The sequence below is a fragment of the Sciurus carolinensis genome, chromosome 9 (assembly GCF_902686445.1).
Source record: "Sciurus carolinensis chromosome 9, mSciCar1.2, whole genome shotgun sequence".
NCBI classification, from domain to species: Eukaryota; Metazoa; Chordata; class Mammalia; order Rodentia; family Sciuridae; genus Sciurus; species Sciurus carolinensis.
Genome location: NC_062221.1, coordinates 123834585 through 123852669, shown reverse-complemented (window position 1 = coordinate 123852669; position 18085 = coordinate 123834585). Strand labels below are relative to the sequence as shown.

General features: G+C 39.5%; 1 protein-coding gene across 6 annotated transcripts in view; it reads left to right on the top strand.

Moving 5' to 3' along the window:
- App (amyloid beta precursor protein) overlaps positions 1-18085 on the top strand; it is a 241852-nt gene that overhangs the window by 111583 nt on the left and 112184 nt on the right. The window lies entirely within an intron of this gene.

Sequence of the window (18085 nt, the reverse complement as noted above, 5' to 3'; positions counted from 1 at the left end):
CAGTTTAGAGCAGTATTTTTCAGCTGGGGATGATTTCTGCTCACGGACCTTTAGAAATGTTTACAGACAATTTTAGTTGTCACAGTGGGGAAGGGATGCAACTGGTACCTGGTGGGGAGAGACCATGGAAACTACTAACCATCCCACAGGGAGCAGGACAGCCCACATGGTTGTTGAGAACTCCTGATGTAGAGGCTTCTTTGGCATTGGAATGCCAGGGAAATCACTGTTTTCTAAGGAAATCTTCCATTCAAGCTTTGACCTCATTCTGATCTGGTATGGATAGACAACCACCTTAAGAATCTGTCTTTCAGTACAGTTTTTGCAGCATGGGGATTAAAACTACCCTTAGTAACTGCATCTGTAGCCAAAATAGTGCCATTGTCAAAGTGTGCTCAAATGCAATGCATTTAATTAAGACTTCTTATTTGTACTGATTACTTCCTTAATGCTTATCGTTTTATCAAATATATTTTCCTTTCATTAGTGTCATTACTGACCATTTTTACTGTAATAGATTCAGCATATTTTCTGGAAGGAATTAATGATTTTTTTTTTTTTTTTTTTTTTTTTTTTGGTGCTGGGGATTGAACCCAGGGCCTTGTGCTTACGAAGCAAGCACGCTACCAACTGAGCTATATCCCCAGTCCTTAATGATGTTTTGAAATGATGCATTTAGTAGAAGACTGTGTCTTCATTCAAAATATATGTCTATTACATATAGTTTGAAAAATACTTAAAGTATGATAACTTTTCAGAAGGTTTGGGTCAAGGGAAAATCACATATAATTTGACCTAATAATAAGTTTCGTCTTTCTGTCTGGTCCCATTACCCTCCCCCTTAAGTGTATACATTCTTTTTTTAGTTGAAGTTAAAATATTAGATTCTCATTTTCAGCTGTTATCATCATGTATTTTTATTGCTTTTAGGTTTAGCTCTCTAATTTGTGTTAATTGTATCTTCAAAATTTGTTCATCTGTGTCACCAGATTGTGCCCCAATGCTCAGCATAAGAGTTGAAATCTTTTTTCTTTTTTGGTATGATGGGCATTTATTTATTTAATGTTTTTATCATTGTATTATAATTATGTGTTGGATTCATTGTGACATATTCGTACATGCACATAACATAGTTTGATCAATGTCATTTCCCCGGTATGTCCCCTGTGCCTCCCCACCTCCTTTGGCCTGTTCCCTTGCTGTACTCAAAACTGGACTTATATTTTCATGAGATCCCTTTATTAGTCCTTTCACTTTCACTTATGAGAGAAAAACATTGGACCCTTGACTTTCTGAGTCTGGCTTATTTCACTTAGCATGATATTCTCCAGTTCCATCTATTCACTGACAGTTGCCATAATTTCATTCTGCTTTATGGCTGAGTAAAATTATGTATGTGTATCATATTTTCTTTACCCATTGTCTGTTGACAGACACCTAGGGCTGGTTCTATAACTTAACTATTGTGAGGTGCACTGCTATAATCACTGGTATGAATGTTTTGGTATATATGGTGATTTTAGTTCTTTTGGTTAAATACCAAGGAGTGGAATAACTGGGTCATATGGTGATCCCATTCCTAGTCTTTTGAGGAATCTCCACATTGATTTTTATAATGATTGTACTAATTCATCGTCCTACCAACAATGTATAAGTGTTCCTTTTTTAAGGGGTGGAGTCTCAATCAGGGTCATTGCAATCAGCATAGAGGGATCTTGTTAAATCTGAACTTGTGAGTTGTACAGTTTAAAACCATTTTAATTATGGTCTCTGTGTTTCAAGAATTTTTCTCAGAATATAAAAACCAGATGATATTATAGAAGGGGCATTTCCCAAATACATTGTTTGGAGTATGTGAAAACTTGTCATTGAGTCAAGTAGTAAGTCACACACATACTGACTTCTAGTTAGCCAGCAATGCTGAAACATTCATAGCCTTATTTATGGGATCTCAGGATGGCTGAGAATTTATGTCTATTCATGGGTCAGTGCTTTCTCTGTCTTTAAAATTGAATGAGAAAGAAATAAAGAGAGAAACTTTATTTGGTCATATATCTCCTTATTTGTGACTCTGGAGTTGAAATTCTTTCAATAGATTATTTTGCAGCTGCTTTTCTGCCTTGCATTTTAAGAAAGTAGTATTAAATGCTCAAGGGAGAAAAATACTTAACTTTAGAGGGTCACAAACTGAGTCATACAGAAGATAAATTAAAGCCTTAAATCATTGGCAGCGGATAAGTAAGAATGCATTTGATGAAACAGCTTGTGGCTTTGAGAAACAACTGTCATAATGCTGGGTTGGCAGCTTCTAGCCATTTTTGAGTCTGCTTGACTCTTGTACAGAAATAAGGGATCTAATTTGAAAATGATGAATAGGGAAGAACAGAAACTTGCATTTTTTTTTTTCTCTTGGGGAAACTGGTTGCCAGTTCTGAAGTCGTATTAGAAATGCTGAATTTCTATATTTAATAAACGTGGACCTCGTATATGTCGGGAAGGAAAACAAAACACTCTAATATCCTTAATCAGGTGTCTTCAATCAGATTACAGATGTGAGGCCAAACCAATAGGGTTTGCTTTGTTTTCCAAGTGGGTGATGACTGGAAGAGCAGATCCTTTGCAGTGCAGGGCTGGGGCCTGTCGTCTGGGCTGCATCTGGTGGGGAAGGTGTTCCTACTGACAAAGCTCCCTTAGCAAGATAGTGCTGAATGACAATCCCTGAAGCACAATGCATTTTAAAGTTATTTGGAGGGTTGGATTATTCATTGCAAGGGATCTTAGGACATGGAGGCATGGCCTCTTTTCATTCCATCTTTGAATTGAACCATACACATTTCCTGAGTTAGTTGATGGTAAGAGAAGAGGAAGAAAATATTAGATCCTTGTGATTTTAACTGTTTCTGGCACTAGCATACACAAACACTAATTTCTTGTTGAAACCAGTATCTGGATATTGTCATCTCCAGTGTAAAACCACTAGTTTACGTGGGATTCACCATTGTCACATGTCAATGTGATCTTTAAATTATTTATTTTACTCTGGTCTCAACTTCTGTATATCAGCATGTTATACCCAAAGATTTTCCCTCACTGGAACCATGTGGCGTAGCTAGCACCAATAGTTTTACCAGAGGGAAAGCCACAAAATTGTAATGAGCCTCTTTGTTTTAGAAAACAGTCAGTATTAAGAAAACAATTTAGATATTCAAAACTTTCCTTAGATTAGAGGTAAACAAAATCCTTCCCAAGCTTCTGTTGTCAGCCTCCTTGTTTAACATAGTAACATTTTCAGTATGCCCAGGGTTTAAAATGTGAAATTGCAGATTCTGAACTTAATCCGGTTTAAGTGAAACTATCATCACCTGAATGAAGGTACCCAAGGAGTTAAGGAAAGAATTCTTGTTAGTAAATAAGATGATCTTTCAAATGCTTTCAAAGTTTAAAGTGTGCTCTAAACCTCCTGTATCTTTGTGAACCTGTTTCTTTATCTCTAATATGGGAAAAATTGCAATGACCTATATCACAGTGTTTGCTTTCAGAACTACTAAATAATAGATGTGGAAACAGGTTGAACTGGTAAAATGTGCAGTGGACTTATTTATAATGCAGAGATTAGGATTCTAGGTGGGGGAGGGCCAGTGTGGAACTGGTGTTTTCTTAGTCAAATCACTTGCCCACGCATTACCTCACACTGCCCAATATAAAAGCCCTCCCAGGGCGAAGTGACTAATCTTCCACCTCTGGTTTGATAATCATGGCTATTATAACATGTTCCCTTTTTAATTAGGTGTTTTAAAGGTATTATGGGCCTTGTAATTATTATGATCAATAATAATAGGTAATGGCTTCTTAAGTCCTTTTGTACTAGATGAGGTTGAGAGCATTATTCATATAAGTTTGAGTAAACAAAGACATTCTTATTTTATAAATTTAAATATGTAAAAGTTCATTTTATTTTAGGGAAGCAAAAAATACTAGCATGTCTGATTTCCTATAATTGGAAATTGACTATAAAATTAATGAAAAATTGACTTGGGCTCTTCTGGACACTTTAAATAGAAATTCAATAGCTTTTCAAATAGCAATTAAGTCATTGTACTTTCAGTTTGTCTATATTTCAGGATTTTCAATTTTATACTTAAATTATATTCCAGAAATAGTTTGAGAATTACTGTCTTTAATTCTACTGATAAGTAAGGTGAAATGTGTGAAAGTTTTAATGCTGCACCTCCTAGAATATGCTGTTCATTCCCATTGTACATCCTTGGCATGTTATGTTAATAGGCTCGCCTCAAGCGGTTCTCAGGAGAATTTTATAGCTACTATTATTGGAAAATTGGAGCCAAGGAGTCGTACACATATTAGAAGTGGTAATGAAGCACTTTGGTTTTATGAAAATGTGTTTACAAGATAATCCCAGGATAGCAACATTGCATTGAATGTAATTTAATGATGGTAGAATTAATCACAGAGGAATAGGATTCTGAGACTACAGATATAACATTTCTATATCCAGTCCAGCCTTGTGCGCCATTTATATTGGTGCTGAAACTCGCTTAGCAAGGAGCCTATCATAGCAGGATAGGCTTTCCAACTTCCTTCCCTTTGAGGATATTTTCCAATATGGACATTGGTAAATCACTGTATAGGTCCTTCTTTCCAGTACTGTATTTAGGACATCTTTGATCTTTGGCCATGACTCCTAAATGTTTTTGCTCCATCATTGATATTGGTGACAGGCAAATAAAGTAGTGCTTTTTCCTCATTACCTTCTAGCTGTCTGGTCAGGGTATGAGTACAGATATGCCCACAAACCTCTAGGCTCAGGAATCGGAACATTCTTAGGGCAGAAGTTTCCATTGTAAAGCACCATAAGGTCAGTAAACCTTTAGAATCCATCATCTCTGCCATTTCTCAGAAGCCCCTTGTGAAACTTGTTACCCCAGGCGTGCTCTGAGCCTTGCTCTGTACAGGAGTCAGAATGTCTGGTGTACGCATACATAAACCTGCTCACAGATCTCCCAGTTCATGGTGCTCCCTGGCTTTCCAGTACACTTAAGAACGTAGTGTGTGGCGAGAAACTGTGAAGCTTTGATATGGGATGCTGACGATGTTGGCAACGGTAACAGCCCGGCCCCACATCCTCACCTGATCCTCATCTATCTTTGTTCTTCAAATGTTTTTTACATATTGACGCTGCTCCTTCCTGCCTTTCCAGAGTCACCCAGGCCTCTCTCCCCTGCTGACTCAGCATCACACAAGTCCACATGACAAGCGCTCCCTACCCCAGGGCGGACACATCTCCCCATCTGTGATGGTTTCCCCAGGATCCTGGGGGGTTATTTCCATCTTGAGCCTCCGCTTTGCTGTCATTGTTTCAGATGGATGAATGTCCCGATCATCCTTTGCAAAAGAACACACCCTTTCCTCATTCTTCTCCATGTCAATGGATATTTATTTCCATCCTGACACTAATCACATGTTGCAGTATTTTGTTGGCTTGTTGTCTTTCTCTCCCCCAGTGGAATGTAATCTCTGAGGACAGGGACGATTTTTTCCTTTTAGAGCGTCACATCAGGCAGAATGTCTGGCATATATTCAGTATCCACTAGTGTTTGCTGAATGCGTGACTTTTCTTATAGAGTAGCCTCCTTTTATTTATGGTTTTGGTTTCTATGGTCTGAAAATATTAAGTGGAAAATTCCAGGATTAAACAATTCATAAATTTTGAATTGCATGCTGCTTTGAGTAGTGTGATGAAATCTTGTGCCATCTGCTCCGTTCCACTCAGGACATGAATCATGCCTTTGTCCAACAGATCTACGCTGTGTATACTACCTGCCTTTTAATGGCCATCTCGGTTATCAGAACTACAATTGTGGTATTGCACTGCCTGTGTTCAAATAGCTCCTATTTTACTTAATGATAGCATCAGAGCGCATGAGGAGTCATGCTGGCAATTTTGTTTTGCCAAAGAGAAGCTGTGAAATATCAGAGTATCATCTCACAAGAAGGGAAAGTACAGTACAATAAGACATTTTGAGAGACTGCAGTTACATAACTTTTATTACAGTCTATTGTAATTTCTCCATCCTATCAATATTAGTTATTGTTAATCTTTTACTATGTCTTATTCACAAATTAAACTTTATCATAGGTATATATGTATGGGGGGGTGCCATGGTATATATGGGGTTCAGTATCAACCTCAATTTCAGGGATCCCCTAAGAGTCACAGGTACTGTTGTTTTAAACATTGTTCCTGATTAGTCTCTGTAGTGGATATTGGAAAAAAATCTCCTCAGGAAATTTCACTCATCCATCTCTGAACTGCGAAGCAGGCTTGAAACATGATTGTGGAGAGAGAAGGGAAGAACGGCAGTTGGACTGATGTGATGAACTTCAGAAGGCTGGCTTCCATTTCTCCTTATGTGTGATGTTATAATGGGGCATATTAGCAGTGCATAAAGTGAGCGGCCATCTGGCCTATTATCTGTGATCTTTCAGGATGGGTGGCTCTTCAGTTTTGTTTTTTTTTAAATAAATCAACAAAAATGTGCAGCTGTGTGGTTCATGGAAAATGGAAAAACTCTGCCTCCCAGATCTGTGTATTTGTGGCCCAAATTTCTAGCCCTTCGTTTCCAGCCGTCAGCCAGATGTCTCTCCAGTAGCATGTCACGTTATCTCAAATCTGTCAGGATCAAAGCTGAACCCCCCAACTCCCATTCTGAGCCATTCATTCTTCCTGCTGTATCCCACGATGCTGCTGGTCCATCTCCACCCCAAAGCATCAGCTTCATCTTCTCACTAACTCCCTCCATCCAGATGGTTACCAGTTCTATTAGGTTATTTTATTAGAGCTCTCACTTCCTGGTCTCCCTTGGCTCCACCCCGCAGGAACCTTCTCCCCATCCCGCTGGTCACTCCTTCACCTGTCTGTCCCCCGAGCTCCTGCAAGCTCATGCTTACTGAAGTACCACTGTTCCTGCCACATTTCTGCCTACAGCTTTTCTGTTAGGCTGTGCATCTTCACAGATTAAGGTCCAAACTCTTCAACCTTTACAGCAAAAGTTCTTTGGAATAGAGCTGGGCCTCCCTTCTGCTCACTCTCCATGGCCATCCTGTTCTCCAGTCACACTGAGCTATTGGCAGTTGCTGCAGATGCTTCATCTCCTCTTTACCTTCAGGTCCCTCTGTCTACAACACCCCTTTTCACATGTTCTTCTCTGGAGATTTCTATTCATTTATTACCTCCCCGTTTACTTAGTTACTCCTTTGACAAATTACTCTCCAGTCTGTGTCTCCCAGACCTGTCAGTGAATACTCTTTCTCAGTGTGTGTTAATATGCACATCACTTATGCCACTATTTTATGTGCGTTTACAAGTACATCTCTGTAGGCCTCAAAAACTGGGGTCAGCAGTTGGGAATTTGCTAGATATAGTGCCTAATAAAGAATAGGTCTTCATAGATTTTTTTTTCTGAAATAACAAACTTCAAGGAAAACATTATGTATCCAAAATAAATTATATTTTTATTTATACTGTTTTCAAGCCTGAGAGTGTTGAAAGAAAAGCAAATTATAAATTCAAGCTATAGTCTAATAATAGAAAATAGGTATAATATTTATCTCTTAGTATGTGTTGTTCCAATTGTTCAGTTTACACTATTCATAGCATCCCCTAAGGTAATTAATATTAGCATCCCATTTTAAAGATGAGGAAACCAAGTCAGAGCAGAATGAGTTACTTGCTTACAGTCACAGCAGAGCTGGTAGTGGTAGCACTGATTCAAACCCACAGATCCTAGCTCTGGAGAATGTACCCAGCACACATATCCATACTAGGATGTAGATAACTAGAACCTTCAATTAACTGGAGTAGTCCCTCCTTATCTGCAAGGATATGATCCATGACCCCTGTGGATGCCTGAAACCTCAGAGCCTACCAAACCTTCTTTATGCTGGCTTTCTCTCTACATGCAGACCTATGATCAAGTTTTAACTTATCCACAAGGCACAGAAAGAATATACAATAGCTAAAATAAAATAGAACAATTACAAAAACTATGCCGTACAAAGAAAAAATTATTTAAAACTTATGAATTATTTCTTTCCAGAATTTTCCATTTAATATTTTAGGACTGTGGTCAACTGGGAATGACTGAGACCATGGAAAGTAAAATTTCACTCAGGGGGACCACTGTGTATTTAACTATAATCTTTTCTTAAGAAGGGAAAAAGAAATCATAAAAGCAGTTGCTGTCAGGGATTTCACCTAAGAATTAATACATGGCCACCTGCATTTCATTGCCCCTTTCCTTCTGTGATGCCAAGGAGTGTTGACATTTGGTATTTTGACTCTAAAATTTCTCAACTATCAACTACAGATACTTCTAAAATAAATACTTGCCGAGGCAAGGAAGCGGGCTTGTCAAAAGAGTGAAAAGGTTGTCTCACTCATGGGAAATGAACAAAAAAAGGTATCACTACAGAACGTCCCTCCTATAAATGTTTTGGCTAACCCAAGACTTTAATGACACAGTAGTAATAGGCTGTGCCTGTCTCCACCTTTACTATATAATTGAAAATACTTTTTTACTTATTTTAAACCCTCAGAACAAAGAAGCGAGGGAAGCCTTAGGCTATAAACGTGTGAAACCACAGTGTAGCTTTCCCCACTTATTTAGTACCACATAAGGATGAGTGTGGTACAGACGTATGGACTTCCTCCTAGGGAGTGGGCCCCCTTAAGAATGTGGGACAGCTGGACACAGTGGTGGTACACCTGTCAAACCAGCAACTCGAGAGGCTGAGGCAGGAGGATTGTAAGTTGGAGGCCAGCCTGAGTAACTTAGTGAAATCCTGTCTCAGAATAGAATATAAAAAGGACTAGGGATGTAACTCAGGGGTAGAGTCCTTGCCTAGCATGTACCAAAGGCCCTGGGTTCAATCACCAGCACCAAAAAAAATAAAGAAAAGAATTTGGGGCAGGACAGGCATCACTGTGGTATTTGCAGTGTGCTACATGAAGAAGCAGAGGTTCTTATTGCTTTCCAAACAGAACCACTTCTGTTTTCATGGAAGTAGGCAGCATCTCTTCTTCCTAAGGAACAACAGGTCCTTGACAAGTCCCCGAAAAAAGAAAGGTCTGACTGATCTTGCTTTGTGACTTCTGGAGGGCTGTGTAACCATTTAGTTCACAGACTTCTTGTAGCTTTCTGTTAGTTCTCATGTGTGTAGACAGTGAAAAAGCATGCCAGGCACATGGTTCTTGCTAAAATGACACTTTTCCAGGGCATCTTCTCTTACTGCCCTCATTAAAAACTGAGTGCCCCCCGCCCCTAACTCTCCCATCCCTGGACACCCCAGCAGACCCTCTCCTGCCCATTTTATCACGTGCCACCTTGGAATATGCTCATATGACATATTTGCCTTGATTTCTTAGTCTTTCCCTATTGAATGTAAGTGCCACGAGGAAAGGGAATTTCCTGTATTTCCTGCAGCATCCCTAGAATGTGGAGCAGACCCTGGAACCAAGTAGGCATGCCGATATATGCTAAATGGTTAAAGATATGTACTCCCGGCTCCCCACCAGATAGATAGATGGATGAATGGGTAGATAGATAGATGGCCCACACTTAGCAATGCCTAAATCTTTGGATGTGAAGAATGTGCTCATTTGAAGTTTTCTGGCCTAGCATCAGATTAACCAAACTTTTGTTTTGCATATGAAGAGTATAAAAGAACTCTGAAACTTTGTCACCTTAGGTGCTTCTCCTTAATCCTGGTTGGCTCATAAATGTGTCAGGACAGTAATCTACTTTTGTTATAGATGGTCTTTCTTGCCTCCCAGATAGTCTTTAAAGAAGCAATTTAGCCTTTTACTGTAATTATATTCCAAATTTAAAAGTCTTGCCAGAATATCATATTGCCCCTTCAGCATGCTTTATATGATGCTGAAATATTTTAAAGAAAAGCTCAGACAGCAAGCATATTAATATGTCATTGTGTCTCTGAAATCTGAAACCATTTTTCCACAGGGCCCAGATAACACCATCTCACCCACAAAATTAGCCAATAATTTTAATATCATTGGACACCAAGTCCATGGTCAGATATTCCCTTGTCCCCAAAAATGTCCTTCACACTTTGTTTTTCCACATCAGATCCTTTCTAGCACCAGGCCCAGCTCCTTGTGTCCTTAACTCTTAGGATTCACAATGACATGTTTAATATTTTTGGGGGGGCTGTGCGGTACCAGGGATTGAACTCAGGGGCATTCCACCTGAGCCACATCCCCAACCCTATTTTGTATTTTATTTAGGTGAATTGCTTAGCACACCTCACTTTTGCTGAGGCTGGCTCTGAACTTGCGATCCTCCTGTTTCAGCCTCCTGAGCTGCTGGGATTATGGGTGTGCACCACCGCGCCCTGCAACATTTTTTATATCTTGACACCAGCTTGTTAAAGAAGCTGTGCCCATTTTTTCTGTGAACCACTCCATCCTTGTATTTGTCTTATCAGGCCTTAGGGATATTAGACTGTCTCCATTGCTGAAATATTCATCTTACCTTGAGTGTCTAATACGGTAGGAGAGAGCGAGAGAGATGATCTTTTAAACGTTCTATCCAGGTGCTACCAGTTTCCACACGGCCTTCTGTGAATCACACTGCAGCCCATCAGATCTGGTCAAATCTCACTCTTGGGATCTCCTAGCCCTTTTGTTACCTGGGTGGTAAGCTTACATTTGTACACATGATGAAGTCGTTGTCTATTTCTGCCCATTTGCCCAGCTTGCTGCCCAGGCCGTCTAGTGTATCCCCAGTTCCCAGCCTCTCAGTTTCCACTCCTGTCTCCCTAGAGTCCACTCTACCCAGCAGCCAGAGCTATCATTAAAAACTAAATCAGACGGAGACATTCCAGTCACGTGTGATAAACATGGCTACCTGAGTGACTGCCTGTCTGTCTCCACCCTCTTCTCTTACACTTCTCTTCATTCACTGCTTCCTCTGCTCACTGTCTCTTTGTTGTTTTTCTTGAGCCTGCTGACTGTTGCATTTGTTTTTACCTCCGCCTTCACCATCTGCCAGCCCCCTCGTTTTCTCAGTGCCTGACTCAGTATTCCATGTCTCTGTTCTCAGGACTCTTTCTTAGGGCTCTACCATGGGCACTGTATTTGAGATGCTGTCTCTGTTCCCACAAACACCTATTATAATCACTTGCTAGCACATTAGCCCTATTTACCCCTTTGAATCATTTTTAAATTTATTTGCTCATCTTGTACCTCTTCACTGTATGTGTCAGGAAAGTAGGGGACGTGGTCTTGTTCACCTGTGTATCCCCAGTTTTGAAATAGTACCTCACACTTGATAAAAAGCATTGTAAATGTTGATTGAATGATAGGTGTGTGGCATAGAGAAGTACTTTAATGGAATAGTTTGGTGGTCGGTTGAATGAATGGATCCCTTGCCTTTGTTTTGTTTTGTTTTGCTTGTTATCAATCTGTGCATTTCACACTCAGCACAAATGCTTAACTGTCCATTGACTAAAGAAGAAAATCAGAATACATTTGTTTCTATAGTTTAGCCTATCTCATTGTCCATGTGAAATTCTGTTATAATCAAATTTGCTTACTTCTTATTCCTGATTGGGTATTGAATGGATATTTCTACCTCATTCTACTTTTATATCCTATCTGCTCAGATGTCTCTGGCTCTCAGGAAACAGTTTCTCCTTTGAATTACCAAAGCATATAACATGCAATATTATCTCTGTTACTCATACAGCAATTAGTGTAGAATCTCTCACCCAGAATAAGCAAGCATCACTAAATGTGTAAGAATGATGATACAGGCTAATTTTAGATCCGCATTGTGCCCTGCAGCTCATCCTTAATTGCCTGAGTCATGTATTTTTGGTGGCCACTGTTGTTGTTATCTTGGTAAAGTGGGGATCCTTAACTACGGGTCCTGGCTGGGCTTTTGAACCCTCTGCAAAGGATTTTTTTGGCTGCACATAAAAGAAGATCCAGTCACTGGTGGTGGGGAGCAGAGGCTGGAACAGTGGTACAATGGAAGGTTAGTAGCTATCCACTGGTCTGCTTAACTGGCTGCACCCTGATGTTTATCGCTAAACAATTGACAGATAGCGGTTATCCATCTGGGTTGGAAAAACATGGAAAAGTAAAGATAAAGAAACCAAAGGGTTCTGGCCACTGAGAATGAACCTTTTCATCTAGAAAATAAAAAAAACTATCCTAGAGTATTCTCCAAGAAGGACAAGCAGGAATCCTGGCATCTGATCATTCAGAAATGTGTCCATTGCAAGGTCTTCCCAGCTTCCAGGGAGACAGGAATTTGGAGTATTTGTACTTAACCTGCAGTCAAGGAAAGACTTGAGTTCACTTACAAATAGCATTTGCTACAAGGGCCTATGCCTTTTTCAGGAGAAGAAGGTTCATCAGCTTTTCAGAGATCTTTTAACTGAGCAGTTAACAGTATCCACTAGGTAAAACATGCTGTCAAGACAAGGAGCCACAGTGGTCTCTCCTTAACCAGGGGGATTATGTTCTAAGATGGTGTGTGGATGCCTGAGATCTCAGATAATACCGTACTCCATGTACACTGTTTTTTTCTAAACGTGCAGACCTATGATAAAAGATTAATGTGTAACTCAGAGACAGTAAGAAATTAACAGCAATGACTGCTAATAAAGTTGGGTGGTTTTAGGCAGGTTCTACAATAAAAATTAGCTAAAGCCTATGAATTGTTTGTATCTGAAATTCCCCAATTACTATTTTCAGACCATATTTGACCACAGGTAGCTAAGCCACTGAAAGCAAGATCACAGTACTGTATAGTACTGGGACTTCTGAAGAGAAATTTATAGTGTCAATTTTCAGATGGTATTATCTATACGTAACAGATTCTAATCCTATAGCATTGAAGGCAGGAAAACTTTTTGTAGTAATCATAAAAACACAATGAATTGAGCCCTTCAAATATAAAACTTATTTACAGAATATCTGAACTACTGAAATAATCAATTTAGAAGATACATTATTTAATCTATTAAATCAAGTTACCGAGACCATAACAAAAGAATCTCTATGTCGATTTTAGAAAAATACATAACACCATAATCTTTTATTTATTTTTATCTTCGGTTTGTCATGTGCCTTTATAGTGTGCTAGAGGTTTGAAGTGAGGGTCTATTTTTTTCAGGTGTGGAGATGCTGAAAATCACAATGTTGCCAATTTTAAAAAGAGCTCTTATTCTAGAATAATCTGTGAGAGTATTTACAAAGAGAAGAGTGAGATATTACTCTAGCAGAATTCTCTCTTTCGTACACCTTTTAACTGACCTGTAATGTGCATAAAGAGAAGAGTACACATCCCAAGTACAACTCAACATAACTAGGTGGAGGACCCCAGAATCCTCCCACTGTCCCCTTGGACCCCAGCTTCCTCCTCACACGATGATGCCCCTGAGTTTACCTCCTGGATGTTTACCCATGTCCTCTGAGAAGATGTCTTTCTTTTGATTTTTAAAGTGACCTTGAGGAGGGAGAACTGGTTTTCTTTGACCCTCCCCATCTGGAAAAATTTCCTGGGGACCACAGACAACCAGCTTCCTTTCTTTTACATTTTCTCACATTTTCTACAACTTCAGATCTTCCTACTTCAACAGCAATACTTTCAGAAAGTGCTTTCCTTTGGAACAAATTGACTGACCCAGCTATCGCACCTTCTGGTTGGAAAACGGGTGATCCTAAGAGCTGATGCAGAGCAGGGAGAAACATCTGTTTATCTTTGTAAAAACAAATTTGCTTCATTCTCTTGCTATTCCTGAGCATGGCAGATTCTCCAAGACCCTTTTTTGCTCCACAGCCAGGTACACTGGTGTGAGCCGCTTCCTATTGTCAGGGCCCCCTCTGGCCTTTCCCCCAGTGGGTTGTTGGATTTGGGGAATTGACGTTGGTTGTTTTCACTCATCACTACAGAAGTTTAGGTCTCATGATTGCTCACACCCACATAACCATGGGAATCTGCCGTTTCCTGTGTTTGTCTTGCAACAGGAAGAAAAAAATGTCACTCTTAACTGAGACTGTGGAAGAATAAATGGAGCTTTTTGAAAGTTTTTATTTATTTAAGTTTTTAAAACTGTTGTTTGGAGCAGTTTTAGGTTCACAGCAAAATTGGGCAGGAGTACAGAAATGTCCCATATACCTCTTATTTCCCCACCCCCAACTCCCCCATTATCAACATGCCCCCCAGAGGGGTACATTTGTTACAATCGATGAATCTACATTGGCACATCCCTATCACTCCCTGGGAGTTCATAATTTACACTAGGATTCACCCCTAAATGACATGTATCCTCCTGTCAGTATCCTACAGAATAGTTGCATTCCCCTAAAATCCCTGGGTTCTGATTCGTCGTCATCCCGCCTCCCCCTTAATCCTGGTTAGTGACTGATCTTTCTACTGTCTTTATAATTTAGCCTTTTCTGGAATGTCCTATGGCTTTTTCAACAAATGCAAATGATGAATTGTTTTGCATGATTTTAATAAGAAGGAATTAAAACTGGTATGTAAATCATACTACATAAAAGGACTTTCAGGAACCAACTGCAAGTAGATTATATCAAAGTCAACCTACTTAGCAATAAAAGGAGATTTACCTTTGTGATACAGTTTATCCTTCACCAAAGTAAAAATCTTGCATGCCAACGCATAAAATTTTCTCGTTGGTGATTTATTTCCTCGTAGCAGTGTTCTTTTGACCTTCTTATTACATTCAGACACTCTTGGGATGGTCAGCATTTTCAGATTTTTTTTTCTCCTTTCTATAGAAGTGTTTCTGAAAATTAGTATTAAAAACCTGTAAAAGCCATCTGCTGCAAGTTGACAGCCTTTAAAGTTTGTGAATGTGATATGAATATTTGGCCATGTTATCAAGAGACTGTTTTGTTGTGAGTTTATTTGGTTGTTCATGAGAAATTGCTCTGTGATGCTCAGCCTCACATTTCTGTAAACCAATCCCTCTGAGTTTTCTTACACTGTGATCAACTTTCAAAACTGGCTCACCTGAGTCACATCACATAACAACTGTCTGGCATTTGAAGTGACAGTGTTAAAGTAATTTTTTTCTTTTCCTTGTTTCCTACTACTCTTAAAAACTGTAATTAGAAGTTGGAATGTTGGCATATTTGGAATTCTTGGGGAAGAAACAGCATCATTAAAACACAGTTGTGTGCTACTGCTTTAAACAGTGTCCCTCCAAATAGATCATTGAATTCGTGAACATCTAAATTTAATTCCAGAAATCAAAGCTATGGTAATAAGACTGGACCCAAGTTCTCTTAGGTCAAGTAATTTAATTCCTCAGCCAGTTGAACTGTTATGTATCTCTGCTTCTTGTTATTATGCCAGTAAATTGTGCAGGCAGATGCAGTAATGGATGATGGGCGTGTAATTCACTCTTTTTCATGGCTAGGCACGTACCAGAATGCAGATCACTTTAAACAGCTGTTTTCATAGGCAGGTTTTCTGTTTGGACCTTTAAGAGTGACATTCAAGTAATAATAGAGAAAGCTGGGAGGCACCCTGGAGATGTCCAGGGTCATGTTTTCCCCATCCTCCGTGGGAGCACAGTGCTATCTCAGGCCTGGACTGTATACGTGGACATTGTTACTGCAGTCATGGTTCAAGATCATGTGCAAAGTTCGTGGTTTAAAAAGAACACCAGCTTGATTTAATTTTTCTCCCTGGTTTTACTTGAATTTTCCACCTAAATTGGAGAACTTGACAGTAGTGTGCATATGATTTGATTGAATGAAGAGATCTCAGACACAGTGAGCTAACTGATGGCATGCTTCAGGTCATCTTTATTTCTCTTGTTAGTAGCAGAACTTTGAGATTCTGCAGAAGAATGTGGAAACAGGACCCTAGATGAAGTTTGAGGCAGCCGAGCAACTGTTAAGTTCAGTATTTTTTTTTTTTGAAATGTTGCCTCAAGGAGTAGACTTTTGTGCAGAAATGTTTGTGTAGGCAATCAAGAAATCAGTTATTTCACCCCATTTATCTATAAGCAGGTGAAGGTTTATATCATCTGGTTGTCAATGCCAATGTTTTCTCTTCCTCTTCTCATGTATTTCTTCATGGTCTTGTGGAAATGTGAAAATAACTGGTCAGAATTTTCTCTGTATTAACACACAAATTATTCTGCTTAACAAGTTGCTTTTTATTCCGTAGCCAAATGCTTCAATGATCTTTAGATCTGATCATTCATTATCTTTGCATCATATTTACTCAGAATTAGAAAAGTATCCATTCGAGGAGTCATATACATTTTTATAGCACTTGTATAAAAATCCTTTATGCTTGCATTATTTGTAATCTCATGTGTTCTGAGGGGGTCTTGCATGTCTTTCTACAACTTGTCTTAAAAATCCTTGAAATTCTGAGGCACTCAGAGAATTCCCTTTAGTGATGCATTTGTCTCTGTGTATCTCAGCAAAATTTCATGTAGCTGTCCTGTCACACATTGAATTTTGAAAGCCTGTCTGCTTTCTGGAATCGTCTTTCTTTCTATCATTGTGGACCATGGGTGACATCTCCCCCTCTGACATGTTTGAAATCAGATTTCCTCCATCATGCTGTATTTCAAGGCTTCACAACAGGCTGGTTCAGTCACCCCAGGTTCCTATCACATACCCTTCTTGTCAGCCAGAATGGGCTCTGGGGCAATAATTCCCCTCTGCTTTCTTCTTCTTCTTCTTCTTTTTTTTTTTGGAAGGGTGTGGGGTGTGGCATTCACATAACAGAGCAGCTTTTAATCCTATTAAGATAGTACTTCTCAAATAGACCTGCAGCAGCTGCTCTGGGACATGGAAATCTCCACCGCATCCAGGTCTTTTTCCTGAATTGATTTTGTGCTCAGATCAAAGGCATCTCTCTCCTGCCTGCCAGGGGGTATGTGATAGACTCTCCCTATCTCACGCTTCATTCCCATCTTCCTTTATCTTCTCACAGATGCTCTCAACCAGGACTGCAGAAGCACACACATATTTCTGGGGCAGGGTGGAGTGGGGAAAGGGAGGGGTTAATAGGCCTTTTAAATTTTCATTCAGTGTGTCCTTTCTTTGCCATCCAATCTTGGTGATTTATTGCCCTTGGTGCATCAATGCATAGATATTTAATGTCATAAATATGATTTCTGATCTTCTTCCAACTCTTACTTTGAGTTGCTGGTTATCTCTTGCCATCATTCTTGATATTCCTTGTTTGAAGGGTCTCAGAATGTTGTTCCCCTGATACATAGCTTCAGTATCACCTGGAAACTTGTCAGAAATGTAGGTTCTCAGGACTCTTCCCAGACCCACTGATTCAGAAGCTCTGAGGGTAGTGGGTGGCTGGTTATTAATAAGTCTTCTAGGTAATGATGGTGCTTGCCAAAATTTGAGAACTAATGAAATATTGATATTTTGCAAAATCATAAGCAATTAGTGTAGGAAGCTCAACTAAATAGTTTCAGTAGGTTTCCCTAACCATGGAGTGTTACAGATTTAAGTCCATTTCTTCTCCCCCTTCTGTCCAGTTTCAACTTTCAATAGCGTTGCTTGACTTGTGCTTACTTATTCTGTGCAGGTGTCACGTGCTTCTTTCATAGATGTTATGAGAGATAATTCCTTTAACACACTAAACTCAGTTTTGAAATCCCCCTTCTTTTACAGACTGTATTTTTCAGAACAGTTTTAAGTTTATAGAGAATTTGAGTGGACGGTCTGAAGGTTCTCTGCCTGCTTTCAGATCCCCCACCCCCATGGTTTCCCCTAATTCCTAACATTTTGCCTTAGTGTGATATTAGATTGACATTTCAATCAATACTGATAAATTTAGGAACCAGTGTTCATATTATACACCGGTGTTCACGTTTGTGTTGCACGTTTGTGGGTTTTGACAAATGTGTAATTCCACATGCCCCCTGCTGCCGTAGCATACAGAATAGCTCCACAGCCTCAGACATCCTTCATACTCTACCTTAGCTCTTCCTCTGTCCCCTCAAGTCCCTGGCAACCACT